We start from the raw sequence: 19592 nt of genomic DNA, 5'->3' as shown, positions 1-19592 counted from the left end.
GCCCAGCTGCTAATGTAGGGGGTTGCACCTCATAGAAGCACTTGAAAACGTATAAAGTAAAACACCTAGACACTCTTCAAGTTTCACGAGTGTTTGACATTTGAATTTTGTTTTCTTATATAAAGTTCTTTTGTTTTTGAAATCAACTTTCATTGTGGAAAATGATTATTCTATCGTGTCTTAATTGTGAGCTGCTGACTTCACCATTTCCTCTTAGTGCATGCCAATATAGACAGAGCCCTCATTTGATTAGCATCTCCCATGGCCCACAGCGCCTGGTTCCGCTGGGTGCTAGGCACGGAAAACAAATAGAAAGGAGGCAACAGGCTGCATTGAGGTGAGACTTTATTGATTTTACTCTGAGAGGTCATCATGGTGGCTGGAAGTGGATAAGTTTGAGATTGTCTGTTGCCTCCTTGGCCTGTTGCTCAATGTGCCTGGCCTCTGGTGCAAGAGGTTCAATATCTAGTGCTGCTTGCTCATCACCCTTCTCCGTGTCCTCCTCATCAGTTAAGGAGAGGCATTCAATTATGTCCTCATCATGCAAGCACTCCCCCTTCTGCACTGCTAGATTGTGCAGAGCACAGCAGACAACCATAATACGCAAGACCCTCTCCAGGGCATACTGCAGTGCTCCAACAGATCGATCCAGGCAACAGAATGTCATCTTCAGCAGCCTAATGGCCTCCTCGGTGATTGCTCCGGTGGGGCCATGGCAAGTGTCGTACCTCTCCTCTGCTGCAGTGCAAACATTCCACACATGCATCAGTAGCCATGTCTTTAATAGGTAGCCCTTGTCCCCAAGAATCTATTCCTAAAGGCAAGCGGGGGGCCTGAAAAGCTGTGGCACCTGAGACTGTCAAAGTATGCAGACATCGTGGCTGCTTCCCAGGAAGTGAGTACACACCTGCAGGAAACGCTTTTGGTGGTCGCAGGCCAGTTGAACATTGATTGAATGGAAGCCCTTTCTGTTGATGAAGGCGGCTGGCTGTTCTGTTGGAGCCTCGATGGCCACATGCGTGCAATTCATCATACCTTGCACCTGGGGGAATCCAGCGATGGCCCCGAATCCGATGGCCCTCTCAGCCTGAATGTCGGGGTCGGTCCGGTAGCACACATAGTCCCCAGCCCCCTAGAACAGGACATTGGTCATCTCCTTGATGCAGCACGGGGCTACTGCCTGGGAGATGCTACACATGTCCTCAGTGGATCCCTGGAATTATCCAGAAGCATGAAAGGTAAGTGTCACTGTGATTTTCGATGCCACTGGCATAGGGAGTTCACCAAATCCCATAGATCATAAATCGTCCTGCAGCATGGCACATAAGTTGGTGATGGCATCCGTGAAAAGCCTTAGTCTTCACTGACAATGTCACTTGGACATTTGAAGGTAGCTGCCTCGAGTCCAGTAAACTCTCTTGTGCAGGTTGACCCTTCTTGCAATGACTGGCTGCTGTTTCTCTCGTCGTGGAGCTTCACAGGCAAGCACAGGTGCCTCCTAGCCTTCCCTCTGTCAGTGGCACTGCATCATGCCACAGGGGTCCAGAAAGACAGGGTGTATGAGAGCCATGCCAGTTGATCAGTAGCCCTCCAGAGCGCTGTCCTTGCAGAGATGAACTTGCATTGGTGCCTTCCCCTTTGCTAACCCCCTTCGGTTATGCACAAATGCCCCTCAGGCTCCGCTCTTGCAGAGAGCCCAGAAATCAGGCCTTTGATCACCGGAGCCTCACACCCGAGACCAAGCCCATCTGGCACTGCCGTCCAAGGCCAAACCCACCTGGCACTGCCACCCAAGACTAAGCCCTCCTGGCACTGTTGTCCAAAACCAAGCCCACCCAGTCCCACCCAGAGTGCACAGCACTGCAGGCCAACAATGGCCTCTGCTCCCCTCTCTTCCCCAATCCACTGCTCATCATGGCTGCATTCCGTTGCGGCTTTGAGGCCTTGCCTCAGTGCCACCACGTATCAATAGCTGGAGATCCGAAGGCATGTGAGGCCCACCCGCTGTTCACTTAATTCCGAACCCCCCCACTGAATCGCGATTAGTGCATGCTAATGTGTTACAATGACCTGTTCAACAATTTAAATTGCAATCCTGTCACGCCGGAGCAGCAACGTTGCCACTGACTAAATCCGGATCCGACGTCACAACATCGGATTTCCAGGCAGGCGCATCCATCGCTACTCCCCAGTCCCTATGCTTCCATTCCTGATCCTAATGGCCTCATGAAATTCTATCCCTATTTCTCTTCTCATGGCAAAAAATATTGCACAAATATTGCTAACCTGTTTGTCAATGAACACAATGCTTCATCAGTTGATCATCTCATATGCTTTTCACATACTTGATTATACAATGACAATAGTTCATTTTTGAAGAACGGTTTTCTATTCTGGATCTGTGTCTCTTGACACTTTTTGGGAGTAAATATCCAGATTTCCATTTCAGTTTTTGCAGAGCACCCTGTCACCTCTGTAGCCCCGGCATTCTAACTGTGGAAATTTGAATGTCAGTAACTTTTCTTTTTGCCAAATTGATCCACCGAGGCTTTGGGCTTTACAGATTGACGAACATCTTGACAGTCACATTCGGGTATTTTTCTTTCTGTTTCTAAGTGTGCTCATTTGAGGCTGCTGGAGTATGTCTTCCTGGTTAGTGCTGAATCATTAATTAGGCAAGTTTGCCAGATCAGAAAGTTTCTAAGTGGCATTAAACAATATTTCTATTGGCAAGGCTTGTCTTCTTATTATGTAACTGATAAAACCTGAATTGAGTGTAAAATAATGCACATTAATTAGGAGGAAATTCCACACTTCTTTAGTCTCTGATACAGTTTCAATAGAGGTTGGCACTGTTAGCTGTCAACATTTTGTGATAACGAGATTACCAGCTCTCAGTTGAGCTGAGAGATACATCAGGGCCTGGGACAGGAAAAAATGAACCAAACTGTTGACTGAGAATCCTACAGTCTCTCTGCTCAGATAAATCATAGCAAATGTTGCCACACTACTTGATGCTGCAACATTTTTGCTGAATTTTTGCTTTCCCCCCTCAGAGATGGACAGGGCCCGAAAATACCAGCGCCATCCATGTTCACCAAGATCGTGATACAGCCCTCCCTGATTAAGGCCAATTAAGATGGTTGAGGCTTTTATTAAGAGCTCGTTAAAGCGGGGTGTTGAGATTTTTGTGGGGGCGCACAATTTTCATGCATTGTCTGGGGCAGACCAGGTGAAGGGAGGTGATTACACAGTGGGGAGCCAGTCATGGCCTTTTAGGGAATTACCTCTGCTCCATAAAAGGGTGAATGATGCAGAAGGGGACTCATCCATTGACAAACAGATGCACGCAGTGCAAATGGAAGGGAGAATGAGCATTATGCAATCTAGCAGTGTAGGAGGTCGTCACCCTCCTGGCATCACGGGAGCATAACAGCAGAATGCAAGGCTTCCAAGGACAATAAGACGACCGCTTGACCACCAGGAAGGCTGAAGCTGGCAATGGGGGCCGACTCTCAGATTTTGGGCCTAGTCGCAATGAGTAGCAACACCTTCCCCAGGAAGGGCAGAGCTCTGGGTATCAGTGGGGTGGGGAAGGGATGAGGGGCAGGAAGGACACAGAGTCCATAGCCTCAGCATAGGATCTACTGGCAAAGACTGTTCTACCTGGCAATGACTGAGAGCCAGTGCTGCAGGAGACTGTGACTCTCCAGGCAGATGGTCACAGACATCTGTACCCTCATCCCCATGCCCTGCCAGTAGCTGTCAAAGTCACTTTGGCTTTGAACTTATTGACTTCTGGCTCCTTCCAAGGATCAGCTGCAAAGCTTGGTGGCATCTTGTAAACAGCAGCCCACCACTGCATTTCGCTGGTCACTGATGCCCCCTTTGCCAGAGCTGGGCAGTACATTCACTTCACGAAAGACGCAGTCTCACAAGGGCAGAGGGCAGTGAGCTTTTCCTCCTTTGTTGGATTCCCTCAGGTGCAGGGCATCATTGATTGCACTCATGTGGCCATCAAGGCACCCAGTGCCGCTCAGTGAGATTCATCAACACGCAGGGCTTCCATTCCCTCAAAGTTCAGCTGATCTGTGACTACTAGAGCTTTTGCCATGTGTGTGCTCACGTTCCTGGCAGCTTCCATGACTCCTTCATCCTCTGCCAATCCAGGTTGCCACAGCTCTTTACTCCAACCCCCAAAGCCAGTGGATAGATCCTAGGGAACAAGGGCTATCCCTTGAAGAGATGGCTTCTCACCCCTCTACAAGAGCCCCAGACTGAGGCACAGAGACGCGACAACCAAAGCCACCTGCTGACTAAGACAACCACTGAGTAGGCCATCGGGGTTCTGAAGATATGATTCCGATGTCTCGACCGGTTAGGTAGTGTCCTGCAATACACTCCTGCAAGGATCTCGCTCATTGTAGCGGTCTGCTGCACTCTCCATAACATGACCATCCAGAGAGGTGTGGACCATTAGGATTGGCTGAGGCTATGGAAGGAGAGAGCGCATCTGAGGAAGAGGGGGATTAGGAGATGGGAGAGGAGGAGGAAGAGGAGTTTGAGGGAGAGAATGCAGAACACCGTGGCACTCCAGCTGCACGAGGAGGTGGCTGGATTGGGCACAGGGTGCAAAGGTCTCGTCAGGATACCATGAATGTCAGGAATCTTCTGATTCAGGAACATTTCAACTGAGTCCCTGTGACCCAGGATGAAGGGTACTGTGCTAATACATCCACTGATGATGCAGCCTGGAACATCTAAACTTTTGCAGTCAATAAAGGAAACATATCTGGCCAGAGGCTTTGCCAGCATTGTTGAGGAACTCTTGATCTCCTTCACCACCTCATACGTCTTTCCTTGTCCAGCCATCAATAAAAGGAGTTTCAGATGTGTGCCTTTAAGTGACATTATTTACATAGAGCTCAGAATGGAAACCAGTGCAGTTACAGCAAGAAGACACCCCAGTGACCCACTCAGTACTCTGCCTGAAGTGGTGGCATCTACTGTAAGATTATTAGGTTACTAAAAGTTACTAACTACAGTACCCCTATATTATCAAATCTTACACCGTGTTCAGCCACTTCTGTGCAGTATTTTCCTTGGGCCTCGGAAGAGTTGGATGCAGTCTGTTACGTGTCTCAGTTTGTGAATGGGGTGCACCTGGCAGTTGTCTTCATTGTGGAGGTGCCCGTGGGGGTATCTCCAGAGGCTGCTGCACCTGCATTATTGCTGGGGCAGCCTCTGCCACTTGACTCTGCTGCAGAGAAGCTCCCGCTGCCAGAGGAGCCAAGGAGGCCAAGGATGATGAAGGTGCCCTGTGAGGAGTGGCACCCTTATCTTCCTTGGTGACATCCTCAGACTTTGACGGGTGCTCCGGATGATTCAAGACATTCTCTAAACATCACTGCACCATCTGTGCCACTAATCAGTCCAGGCTACACAGTGTGGCATGCATCCTGTGAACATCAGTGCGCAGTTCCTGAATGTACTCCAAGTGCTGCCACAAATGGATCTCCATGAGATTAGCCACTCTCTCTATGGAGGAGCTCATATGCTCATAGCCTTAAGCCATGATGATGGACATGAGCTGGATGGACTCCTCCATTCTCTCCCCATGACCCCACACTGAGTCAGGGAACTCCGATATAGGAGCACAGCTCCTGCTGCTGGTCTAGGTAGGGCCTTCTTTCCACCTGAGGCCCAGGGTTGTGTCTATCCTCATTCCTCTGAAGGGAACTGACCACTGCTGCTCTGCCTCTGACAGCTCCTCCTGCACACTAGTGCCATGCTCCTCACCCAGCAACATCCTGTCTAAATGTGCTTGAGGACTCAGTGAGGTGAGAGTATCTGCGCTGGTGAACAGTGCACTCATCAGGTGTGACAGTGCTTCTTCACTTCCTTGGTGGTCATCTTGGGCCACTGACAGAGAGGGAGATGGTCTCTTGGGGTGGACATCTGCACCTGTGTGAGACACAAGAATGAGATCATAAGAGTTAGTCTTGGAGAGCAGAGACCTCTGCAGTGCCAAGCTTCCCAGTGCAACCCAGTGTTCATCGTGCTGTCACACAGGGCGGAGTGCAATGCACCCCCTTGATAAGCACATTGCCCTCTGTAATCACCACCTCCACCATGAGTGTCCATTTTGCCAGGGCCGACTTCCTCCTGATCCGCGATGCTGGCTATTTCCATCACCCACTGCTCCAATGCCATGATGATCTGCAGGAAGGGTAGCCCTCCACCTGTGAGGACCCTCTCTCAGCCATTATGTGCCCATTTCTCCTGCAAGGACAAAACAGTGCGTGATAAGGCACTGCTGTCCTCCTATGGCCAATGGCAGCTCCTCCAATTTATTAGAAGCTGCATGTTTCAGTGCTGACCAGTCTCCAGCGGCACTATGGTTCTGGGGGTCCATTTTTCGGGACCAGTAAGTGCCCTGGGCACACACTCCTCCCATGTTCAGAAGCAGCATGTGCCCTGAGGCTCCTCAGGTCTGCTGAAGGGTGAATACCCAAAGGCCTGTCCTGAGAGTTGGAGGCTGTACGCATCTTGCCAGAGGATATATGAGGTCATTGAACTTTTTCCTGCACTGGATCCAGCTCCTTCTTATTTTGTCTCTGTTGCTCACAGTGGCAGCAATTTCTTCTTAGGCCTGTTTGGTTTGTCTGGGTGGCCTCTTCTTGCCACCCTCCAGGAAGATGACCTCCCTCCTGTCCCTCATGGCCTCCTGCATGTCCTCAAGATTGGCATCCGAAAAATGAGGGGCTGCCCTGCACTAGGTTCCTGGACTCCAGCTCTCCTGAGTCATCACTGAGATGATAACTTCAGCCCAAAGTTGTCTGTGAATCTGCACCATGCACTTTCACCACTCAAACAGCAGCCACAGTATTGGCTGCCATGGTGAGTTAAATCGGGCCTGCAGTTCAGTTGGTCTGCCTCTATTTCACCCCCGCGGCCACTAATTGGTTAGACATGAGACAAGATGTTTAAGGCAACATTTCTGGATACATTCTAAGAACCCCTCACAATTTTGATCTCAAACCTCTGTCTTATTCCAGTTTACTTTTGGATTGTTAAAATGACCCAGAATAATAACACTGTTACAACTTTAAACACCTTTAATGTGCTCACAAATCTCAACCTCTATTTCTATCACACTTATTCAGTAGTCTGTAATATAGTTCCAATATGGAAAACATAAAGAAGAGATAACTTGCATTGATATAGCATCTTTTGTAATCTTAGGACATCCCAAAATGGTTCATAGCCATGAAAGCTCTTGAAGTGTGGTCGCTATTGTAATATATGGAAACGCAGAAGTCAATTTGCACACAGCAAGGTCCTACAAACAAGGATGTGATAATAATTCAAATATCCATTTCAGTGGTGCAGGTTGAGGGATAAATGTTGACCATGGCACAGTGAAACTCCTGCTCTTCTTTGAAAAGTACCTGGGGATCTTTTATATCCACTGGATAGGACAGATGGGTTTTAGAAATGGTAACAATGGTTCGTGATGCTTTACAAATGTTTTTAACTCTTCACAGACAGACTGTTTGTACACCAAAATCACTAAAAAAATATTCCTTTCCATGGTTTTAATCATGTATTTAATTATAAGGTCACACATTTCCTTTTCTCCTGTTCAAACTCTTAGTCATGTAATATTCTGGGATATTGAGTTCCAAATCGCACCTTAGCTGAAACCAATCACCTGTCAAGGCTACAATCAGTGCCTATTATTTCCAACTTTATTTCTAGAGATTTGTATGTCTGTAATACAATCCAGCTTCCATGTTATCCTGTCTGTGATACACTCTAGCCTGCGTGTTATCCTATTTGTGATACACTCTAGTCTGAGTGTTGCCCTGTCTGTGATACACTCCAGCCTGCGCGTTATCCCATTTGTGATACACTCTAGTCTGAGTGTTGCCCTGTCTGTGATACACTCCAGCCTGCGTGTTATCCCATTTGTGATATACTCTAGTCTGAGTGTCGCCCTGTCTGTGATACACTCCAGCCTGCGTACTGCTCTAACTGTGATATACTCCAGCTTGTGTTTTACCCTCTCTGTGATACACTCCAGCCTGTGTTTTACCCTGGGTTGGATTTTACCAGCCCCCCTGAAGTTGGGGGTCATGGCAGCGGGGCCCGGAAAATACCTCCGGGAGAGGACTATCACGGGCCTTGACCAGGAAGGCCCCACCCCATATTACTGGCAGTGGCAAGGCCTTGTGGTGGTCTCACACCACTTGGTGATGGAATCTTAATTTAAATGCATGTTAATTCATGCATATTCACTTCCTCATCCCAATAACCCTTCCATGCCGATATTGCGACCGGTTGCTGGAACTCCCACGCCTTCGGATATCTGTTCAGAGATCTGAGGTGGAACATTGGTGGGGAGGGGGGAGGAATGAAGGTTTCAGGACGGCCGGTGGGGGGGGCGGCAGGGGCAGTGACGCAGCAGGGAAAACACCTGCTTTTGGTTGTGGGGATGGTGGGAAGGGGTTGAGGGTCAAAGTTAATAAAGTTCGGTGGGAAAGTTCGGGGTCGCAATAAAAGTTTTATTTGGAGCAGAGGGCAATTTATAGATTGATTACTCATTGCAGGGGTGGGAGAGGGGATTCAAAATGCTATTAAGATTTTAATTTTATTTCTTGCAGACAGGGACTGTCATGCAGGCCCCCACCTGCTGAGAATGAGGCACATTGGTTTTGTCTTATGAACATTGATTTTGAACTGTTGCTGGAGTGAGGAAATGACTTGTTGAACAGATCAACCATGGCTGGAAAAACATTTGCATACTAACAGATGGTGCTTGTGTAGACAAAGGATTATTCCCTGACACATTCAACACACAATGGTTGTTGATCACTGGACAGTGAGGGGGTGGGGAAGTGCATTCCAGGGCCTGCTGGGGTGATGGAATCCTCCGGGGCCAGGACTGGGTGGACCAGCTGGTCACATGACTAACTGGCTGTTCCAGTGTTTTTTGAATTAGCCATAGAGAGTTTGAACTCAGAAAGACTGTTTGCTCCTGGACTGAGAAGATCTCTCCTGTCTGCTCCCATCTCTTTCTCATGGAACTCCAAATCTACTGAAAACACATGAACCCCAAGAGAGAAAGGTCTCCTACAGCGAATAAGGTTTAAGAAGAATACTGGGCCCCATTGAAAAGCAAGATCTACTTATAATCAAGGACTCTACAGTGAGCTTGAAGATCCATCACAAAAACCCTCTTCAGAGATTGCCTCAAACTTTTTCACTTTATTTCTTCTGCTCTGTTCTGTTGCTATCTGCATGTGTGTATCGGAAATGCATGCTAGTGTGGGCGCGTCATATATCCTTAGGCGTTAACCGAATTAGAGTTTAATTTTAAGTTTTAGAAATGTCAACCTTTTTTTCTTTAAACCTAAGAAAACCTGTTTGTGCTAGTTTCTTTGCCTTATAATTGGGAAGCGGTGAACAAGGATTCACCAAGGGGGAGCTAAAAACACGGTGTGTTTAAAATTAAACCCTGTTATGGTAAGATCAGGTGAAGGCTGAGAGGGAAACCCTAGACCCCTTTCTCACCTGGTCGTAACAGGGACCTTTAAAAATTTTAATAGCCCTGAAAGGCCCTTTAAAAATGGTGCCAGTGCCTGTGCGGTGGTGCTGGACACCATTGCCGGGGACGGAGCGCCTACCCTCTCAACTTCATTGGGGGCGGGTGGTCAACCCCCTCTATGGAAATGAGCCGCCGCATGAAGTATCGCGGTGGCACCACAGCACACGTCTCGCGCATGCACCGCACCAGTTTTGAAGGTTCAGCGAGCTGGAAAAATCCCTTTAAGATCGCAGTATGCTAATGAGGCAAGTACAGGATGTAGTCATGTGACTACAAGCCTTGGTCACTCTGCAACTGTAACACCCAGATGAAAGTTCTGTAAATAGTTTGCTCTGTACTGTATAGTAGTTAGCTGTTAATAAACCTGTTGGAGATTTTCAGCATAACTGGACTCACATCGCATTTATGTTGGATAAGACAACATAAAGAACATATTACACTCTTTACTCATTCTTCACTCAGCTCTTCCCCCACAACAGGTCTTCTCTCTCTATCTCTCCATCTTTCTTTTTATCTCTGTCTCTCTCCCTCTGGGAGTAAATGTAGCCTTTGACAGTAGCTCAAAATGGGCTCAGAATGAATCAGCAACCAACTTTACTCCATGCATGATTTTCCTTTCCATTATCTTCAATTAAAAAGGAAATCAAATGTGTTGTAAAACAGCCTGTTGATTCATTATGAGCCCTTTTCGTACTATTGGTGAAAACCAATTTCACCAACTCCCTCGATGTCTCTATCCCAAAACAAATTATTTCTCTATTGATCCTGGATAAAGTCTCTAAATACATATGTGCCTCACTCCTCCAGAACCCTAGTGGAAAGGATGCTCTTTATTTGTCCCAGCATTCTTACTCTTCTCATTCACTTCTGATTTTTTCTCCTTCTTGTCCTTCCCTTCCTTTCCCACTTCTGCTTTCATTTTCTCTCTGTCTTTAAGGAAAGGGCTAGGTTCTCAGGAGAATTGGCATGGGTGGAACAAGTTGGAGCCTTAAGAGCACAGTGAACAGGAGGGAGTAGGTTGAGGTCTCATGAGATGTTTATATCAAGGTAACAACATGTTTCTTTGCTCATGCATTGAAGCCCTAGCCATAGGGGAATGGCACGAAGTGAATTGCTCATTTGGAGAGCCGATGCAGACAAAATGGGCTGAATGGCCTCCTTCTGTGCTGTAACAATTCTGTGATTTTGTTCTGTGATTCTATAATGTTATGACTTCTAGAAATTGTAGTCTTTTGTAGCAGAGACTAACTCCTAAACATGCACTATTTACTTATTCACATCAGACCATTACTTTGAACTTTTTGTAGAAATAGTTTACCACCATCTTCAATCTCTACTCCTTTGTATTCTAACTGTGGCTCCTTACCCATTCACTCCACCATCCTCAGCCATTTCCAACCTTGTCTCTGTAAGTGTCTGACTCAACCCATACTCCTTGCAACTTCTCAATCTGCTTTCAAAAGCCTCCTCATTACTTCTTTAACCATCACCTTCAGCCTCTGTCGCAAACTCTGTTTCCTTGCCAATGATTCTTTCCCCTGGTCAACTTCTGTCTCAAGCTCAACTTGTCCATTCAACAGCCTTGGTGTACTGTTCAACCCTGAGGTATGTTGCTGACTCCATGTCCTTTCCATCATAAAAACTGCTGAATTCCATCTTCACATTGCTCATGAAACAAAAACAGAAAGTGCTGGAAATACTCAGCAGGTCTGGCAGCATCTGTGGAGCGGGGAACAGAGTTAATGTCTCAGATCGATGACCTTTCATCAGAACTGATCAGATTACAAAGTGGAAAATTGCCAGGACAAATCCAATCTGGTTGATTACATCCCCATCAGTCTAGTCACAATCATCAGCAACGTGATGGAAGCATTTCCTTCGGACTGCACGAGAGTGTCAGCCTAAATAAAAAGTTTGTTTTGAAGAGATGAGTTTTGAGGATATTTTTAAAGGAAAAGTGAGAAGTGGAGAGGCAGAAGGCCTTAGAGAGGAACTTCCAGTGCGTGGGAATGTTGATGGGGCTTTGTTTCCACAGGACAGTGTGGTGGTCACTCATGCCAATACTGTCATAGATAGATGCATCTGTGACAAGTAGATTAGTGAGGACAAGGTCAAATAGGTTTTTTCCTTAGTTTTGTCAGTTTCACCACCGACCGTAGGCCCAATCTGGCAGCTATGTCTTTTAGGATTCTGCCAGCAGGGTCCACCAGACAGTGTACATTCTTCCAAGGGAAGGAGTCCTGATTCATCAGCTCAGGGAGGGCAGTAGGCGACAATCATCAGGAAGTTTCCATTTCCATGTTTTACTTGATGCCATGAGACGTCATTGGGTCCCAAGTCATGGTTGAGGATTCTCAGGGCCACTCTCTTCTGACTTTATACCACTGTGCCACTAGTGACTCTGTCCTGTTGTTGAGGAATGGTGATGGAGGAGTCTGGGACATTGGCTGAAAGCTGTGATTCTTTAAGTATGACTATTTCAGGATGTTGCTTGACTAGTCTGTGGTGCAGCCCTCCAATTTTGGCACAAGTCCCCAGATATTAGTGAGGAGGACTTTGCAGGCTTGACTAGACTGGGTGTGCCTTGTCGTATCCAGTTGATGCCGGGTCTTTACAACAGTGACTACACTTCAAAAGTACTTCATTGGTTGTAAAACTGTTGGAATGTCCTGAGGTTGTGAAAGGTTCTTTATAAATCCAAGCCTGCCATTTATTTCTTTCCCTTCTGGCTCAACCACAATTTTCATTACTCCTATTTACGAAGTAACTTGGGATTTTTTTTTTAATCATGAAAGGTACTATATAAATATAAGCTTCTGCATTATTGAACAAATTCAATGATATCAGATTTGTAGGATGATTTTTTTTTGTTGTTGAAACAGATCTATTTCATTACTGTACATAAAAAACTTTGGCAAACCTTTTATAGGTCTTTTATTGCTGGTGATTTATCTGCCATGTAAAATATCATTATGTTTGGCTGCGGAGTCATTCAATAACAGTTAGTCGCTTACACTTGTCAAGATTGGCAGTAAATCCAGCTTTAATTTTATTGGCTTTAAAAACTCAAATCTGTTTCTCGCCAGGTTGGGTAAAGCAGTTAAAGGGGAATGTTCCAGATGATTCAACTTCAGGGCCCAAGCCTACCTGTGAGCAGACCATGTGATTCCTTCTGTTGGTAACTTTACCAAAAATCTTTGCTTGCGTACAAAACAGGAAGCTCCATTCTTGTACTCAGATAGAGTTTTTTTTAGTAAAAGTAACCACGGGGATAGAGAAAAAAAATTAAACCAAGTATCTGTTCATTTTGTGGACTGATTTTCTTTCTAGACAGCTTCTAACTACACAGTCTGACCACTTCCTCTTCCAGCTCTGGGTGAAGTATTATGTCCCATGGTCCTATTACCAAACCTTAATGCTCCCAAACATGGGTATTTCTCTCTTTGTTAACTCTGATCCCTGGGAGCAGAGTGATGGTGTCTCTGAGACACTTTCCTGTTCAGGAATTCACCAACAAGCCTTCCAACCAAGTGAGCTACCCACTCTCCAAAAAGTACATTCTCAACTGATACCTCCTGCTGGGTCTCCATTGATAGAATTTACCTCAGAATATTTGCTGAACTTCTGAGATGAGATAATTAATTTCTTTCTGTGTGCAGCCATTATGGAAACCTCTCTGATGTCCAGCTCCCTTGACACTCCAGGTTTCCTTCCATCTTAGTTCTGTATCCTGTGACTTATAAAATATGTGGAAATTTATGTTGTTACTTTTTCAAAAAACAGATCACTTGGACACAATTCAATTTCAAATCTTTTCCATACTGTAAATCTCGAAGAGTGATATAAGTATTATTAGCTATTTATATTGTCAAAGGTATTGTTATGCAATTTCAGGGTCATTGGAGTTGAAAGTCTTGCCGGTAGCGCAGAACAGGCAATATTGAATTGACTGCCTATTATAATCGTCGCTCAATATTCAGTTCCATTGTCTTCAATAAAATTGAGTATCAATGGGCAGTCAATATTGTCTTGTAAGAAGTGGACTTGAATACAACCCAGACTGACAGGATGAATGATATTTTTCTCTGCCAGTTATTGGAATCCTAAGTGAAATGAGTTTGTGCAGTCACGATGCAATCCCTCATTCGTGTGAATTGATACTAAACTCTCCTTTGCAGAGCACAATACCGGCAGTCTCATTCAAAAAAGACATGAGTATGGTAGATGTGGCAAATGGAAATGCATAGCCGGCTAAATTCGATCAGGTCAAAACAAGAGATGGGGGCAAAGGTGCAGATCTAAATGTTGCTTCATGCTCAATGAATCCTAGCAGCCTCCCTCGGTACATTGGATAACTGCAATTACTATAATGATTTGCACAAGAGGAGAGGTTTAAATAATGTCTGGAATTCTTTCACTGGTACTTTATTGAAATAAAGGACGGGATTTTCCCAGCCCCAAGGAGGCTGCTTTGAAGGTGGGGCGGCGGGGCAATTCAGATAGCTGCCTGTCAGGATGGCTCCCTGATGCTGTCCCACCTCTGGGTGAGGTTCTCAGGGCCTAGCTGCCACAGGAATCAGCAACCCACTCCACGGATGTGGGCAGCCGATTAGGCCAATTAATGCCCCACTTAGGGGCTATTTTCAGAACCTTCCAGCATTTTCCCAGCATCGGACCTGCCCCCTGCTGAGTCCAGAGCCCGGCAGCAGCCTGGAGGTGGCCTCCCAGCGACAGGCTGGGGGGCCATTGGAGCCTCCTCTCAATGCCCCAATGAAGATGCTACAAGAATGGCGTGGTCACAATCAATCCTGAGGAGGGGTTTCCCATCCACACTAATGATCCTAATAGCTGTGGGTCTCCTTTAATTTTCGGGCGAGTCCAGGGTTGGCAGCCATTTTTCAAGTAGACCATGGAGAAAAAGCATGGGCACGCCCGAAAAGAGCAGGAAATCTTTTAAAAGCGAAGAAAAATTTCTTAAAAGAAAGAGAAATCCTAAAGAGTTAGGAAAAAATGGATTTGAAATGCAGGATGTCTGTATTTCGAACAAATGTGTTAAGCTGTTATAAGTTTCAGATTTGCCCTATACTTCATGGGTGCAATTGTGGATGACATAATTGTAAGGCAAGGTATAAAAGAGGCTTCAGACAAGCTTGATGACGTGTTCCAAGCCTTCGACAAACGCACTAATTTGAGAAGTAAGAAGATCCTGGAAAGAACAAAGTTCAATAAAAGAGTCCAGAAGCTGGGCGAATCAGTGGACTCTTTCATTAACGATTTGTACAGATTGGCTGAGGGATTTGACTACGGTGAACTGAAATCTGAGTTGATCATGGACTAAATAGTAGTAGGAATAGGTGACGGGTCTTTATCAGATTTCTTACAGTCAAAAGATGACCCCAATCTTGAGAAAGCAATTCAGATGGTGCAACAGGCAGAGGTCAGAAGACAAAATACAGCTATCTTGTGGGCTGAAGGATCAGAACGAATTCGATGACAGTACAGTTCCTGAAGCCCAGGATGGAAAATCACTCTTCAGATAAGAAGGTTCACTCAGGGGAAGGTGCAAGACACCAAGAAACCCTGCCAGCACTGCAGAGCCAGAAAGATGCATAGAGGTAAAAAGTGTACTGCTAATAAAGCTGAATGCTTTAATTGCAATAAGACAGGCCATTTCAGATAGATATGCCAGAGCAAGACTTCTTCTCATAAAAATGCCAAGCAAAAAGCCTTCACACATAGAGCTGCGGATGAAATGGAACAACTTCCATTGGATGACAAACTAGAAGACTTCCTAGGGGGAAATTAATGACCATAATCAGGCATTGTGGATGGCAGACACTTATGTAAATGGACAGATTACTAAATTCAAATAGGACACAAGTGCAAGTGTCAGTTCTGTCAAGCCAAGAGCCGACACATTTCTTACAACCCACTGACACTCAGTTACACGGTCCAGGAGGGATCGAACTGAAAGTCAAGGGAAAGCTACAAGCTACTTCAATATCAGGAAGACAGATAATGGAAACCCTATATGTTCCAAAAAAAAAGAATTTTCTCTGTTAAGTAGAAAAGCTAGCTTAGACATACAATTAATCAAAAAGGTGGATGAAATCAAACAGCCAGATTCCTACACTCGCTTTCAAGAAGACTTTCCAAAGCTATTTTTAGGTCTAGGAAGACTGGAGACCAAGTATGGAATTACATTCAGAGAAGATGTCAGACCGGTATGTATCTTTACACCCAGAAAGATACCATACCCATTGATGAATCAAGTACAAAATCAGCTGTAAAAGATGAATAGAATGGGTGTCATTTCTCCTGTCATGAAACCAACTGAGTGGTGTTCGCCTGTGGTTCCAGTTCCAAAACCAAATGGTACTCTTGGTATCTGTGTGAACTTAATGCAGCTTAACAAAGCTGTGGCAAGGGAAATCCATTCTATATCTTCAGTGGATGAAAGCCTGGCAAAGCTGTCCAAAAGCATAATGTACACTAAACTCAACACGAATAGTGGCTTTTGGCAGGTTCCGTTGGACGAGAAGTCAAGATTACTCACAACATTTGACACTCTATTCGGGAGATTTTGTTTCAATCGCTTACCATTTGGTATCATATCTACACTTGAAATCTTCCAAAGGACCATGTCTAACATTCTGCAAGGCCTCAAAGGGGTGATATGTCACGTGGACGACATCCTGATCCATGGCGAATCCATCGAGGAACATGACCGGAGAGTAATGTGGTTTTAAGCCATCTTCAAGAAGAAGGGCTGACACTTAATGATAAGTGTGAATTCTTGAAAGCATCTATTTGTTTCTTGAGGCTTATTGTAAGCAACAAGGGCATAATGGCAGACCCACAAAAGACGAGAGCCATTACTGAATTCTCAATCCCAACCTCAGTCCAACATCACCAAAGATTCCTTAGAATGGTGAATCAGTTGGCAAAATGTTTACCCAATTTGGCGCAAGTAACAGAACCATTAAGACAATTCTTGAAAAAGGATCAAGCGTGGTGTTGGAACACACATCAGGAGCAGGCATTTCAAAGAATTAAGGAGATGCTAGTCTCGCCAGATATATTAGTGCATTACAACCTTTTATTAGCAACTATAATTGCAGCAGACACCTCATCCACAGGGTTAGGGGCAGTCCTCTTTCAAGAACAGCCAAATGGATGTTGAAGACCGATCTATTTTGCATCTAGAGCTTTGTCCGAGACAGAGACAAGGTATGCTATTGTTGAAAAAGAAGTACTTGCAGTCACTTGGGGTTGTGGGAAGTTTTCTGATTTCATTATCAGCCTGAAAGTGGTTATTGAGACAGACCACAAACCCTTGCTTTCCTTACTGGGTGAGAAGGAAATTGCAAGGATGCCTCAGAGAATTCAGAGATTCCGATTGAGGTTGATGAGCTATACCTACAAGACGGAAATGTTCAGGGAAAGATGCAAACTTCCACTGATGCACTATCAACAGCAACTGTTGACCATCCTTCACAACAGGATGTTAACTTTGTTGAAGAGATAGTCGTATTTGCAGTCTACAGCATCGAAATGGCCGGCAAATACACAGAAACTCCAAGAAATTCCTCATGCTCAAAAGCGGGACGAGGAGTGCATTTGGATACGCCAGTATTGTACCACAGGAATGTCCGAGTGGGAAGGTAATGAAAATTTTCTTCAAATTTGGGAGACATTTCGCAATCGTAGGCAGTTGGCTGGTGTTTAATGACAGACTAGTCACTCTGATTTCTCTTCGATCAGGTATCATGGCAAGAATACATCAAGGCCACATAGAAATCACAAAATGTAGAGCAAGAGCTCAATCATCTGTTTGATGGCCAGGAATATCCAAAGATACAGAAAACATGATCTTGAATTGCCAGATATGCACGATATACAGACCAGACCTGAGGGAACATCTGATAATGACACAATTTCCAACCAGACCATAGCAATGGATTTATTTATGTATGATTAATAGTAATCGATTAATTTTCCACGATGGATTGAAGTGAAAAGATTGTACTCAAAAACAACAGAATCTGTTATTAGAGCTTCACAGGATCTTTGCAATGCATGGTATTACTGACGAGATTGTGTCAGACAAGGGACCACAGATTTCAAATGAGTATTTCACACAATTTGTGAGGAAGTGGGGATTTGAACATCTCACAAGCTCCCCTCATTACCCTCAATCAAATGGTAAACTGAAGAGAGAAGTACTCACTATTGAATCATTGTTGAATAAGAACAAAGATCTTTCAACTGCACTTTTGGAATTATCAATCTACTCCGTTGTCATGTGGACTTTCACTTTTAGAGTTATTGATGGGGAGGAAGCTAAAAACTCAACTTCCTATTCTACCCAGAAAACTGCTTCCGGGGCTAGACGTACAAGATGACAAAAAAGTACAAGACAGAGAGAAGTCTTACAGGAACCAACAAGCTCGCAATTTTTTTTTATTCATTCATGGGATGTAGGCATCGTTGGCTATACCAGCATTTATTGCCCATCCCTAATTGCCCTTTAAAAGGTGGTGGTGAGCTACCTTCTTGAACCGCTGCAGTCTATGTGGTGTAGGTATACCCACAGTGCAGTTAGAAGGGAGTTCCAGGATTTTGACCCAGCAACAGTGAAGCAACGACGATATAGTTCCAAGTCAGGATGGTGCGTGGCTTGCAGGGGGTGGTGTTCCTATGCAACTGATGCCCTTGTCCTTCTAGATAGTAGAGGTCGTGGATTTGGAAGGTGCTGTCTAAGGAGCCTTGGTGCATTGCTGCAGTGCATCTTATAGATGGTATACACTGCTACCACTGTGCGTCAGTGGTGAAGGGAGTGAATGTTTGTGGATGGGGTGCCAATCAAGCGGGCTGCTCTGTCCAGGATGGTGTTGAGCTTCTTGACTTTTGGGAATTACAATGAGAGATTTCGTACCAGAAACCTAGCAATGTTAAAGGACGGAGAGAAGGTATGGATCTGAGATCAAGGACATGAAGTGGAGAGGCGCTGGTGTAGTGGTATTGTCACTGGACTAGTAACCCAGAGACCCAGGGTATTGCTCTGGGGAGATGAGTTTGAATCCCACCACAGCAGAAGGTGGAATCTGAAGCCAATTAATAAATCAGGAATTAAAAGCTAGTCTAATGATGGCCATGAAACTATTGTCGGTTGTTGTAAAAACCCAACTGGTTCACTAATGTCCTTTAGGGAAGGAAATCTGCTGTCTTACCTGATCTGGCCTACATGTGACTCCAGACCTACAGCAATGTGGTTGACTCTCAATTGCCCTCTGAAATGGCCTAGCAAGCCACTCAGTTGTATCTAACTGCTACGAAATCAATAAGGAATGAAACCAACGGACCACTCGGCATCGACCAAGGCACCGGAAATGACAACAGCAAACCCAGCCCTGTCAACCCTGCAAAGTCCTCCTTACTAATATCTGGGGGCTTATGCCAAAGTTGCGAGAGCTGTCCCACAGACTAGTCAAGCAACAGCCTGACATAGTCATACTCACCGAATCATATCTTACAGAAAATGTCCCAGACACTGCCATCACCAGCCCCGGGTATGTCCTGTCCCACCAGTGAGACAGATCCAGCAGAGGTGGCAGCACAGTGGTATACAGTTGGGAGGGAGTTGCCCTGGGTGTCCTCAACATCGACTCCAGACTCATGGCATCAGGTCAAACACGGGCAAGGAAACCTCCTGCTGATTACCACCTCCCACCCGCCCTCAGCTAATGAATCAGTACTCCTCCATGTTGAACACCACTTGGAAGAAGCACTGAGGGTGGCAAGGGCACAAAATGCAGTCTGGGTGGGGGACTTCAATGTCCATCACCAAGAGTGGCTTGGTAGCACCACTACTGACCGAGCTGGTTGAGTCCTAAAGGGCATAGCTGCTAGACTGGGTTTGTGACAGGTGGTAAGGGAACCAACAAGAGGGAAAAACCTACTTGACCTCAACCTCACCAAT

The sequence above is a fragment of the Heterodontus francisci genome, chromosome 31 (genome assembly GCF_036365525.1).
Source record: "Heterodontus francisci isolate sHetFra1 chromosome 31, sHetFra1.hap1, whole genome shotgun sequence".
Taxonomy (NCBI): domain Eukaryota; kingdom Metazoa; phylum Chordata; class Chondrichthyes; order Heterodontiformes; family Heterodontidae; genus Heterodontus; species Heterodontus francisci.
This window is presented reverse-complemented; position numbering follows the sequence as displayed.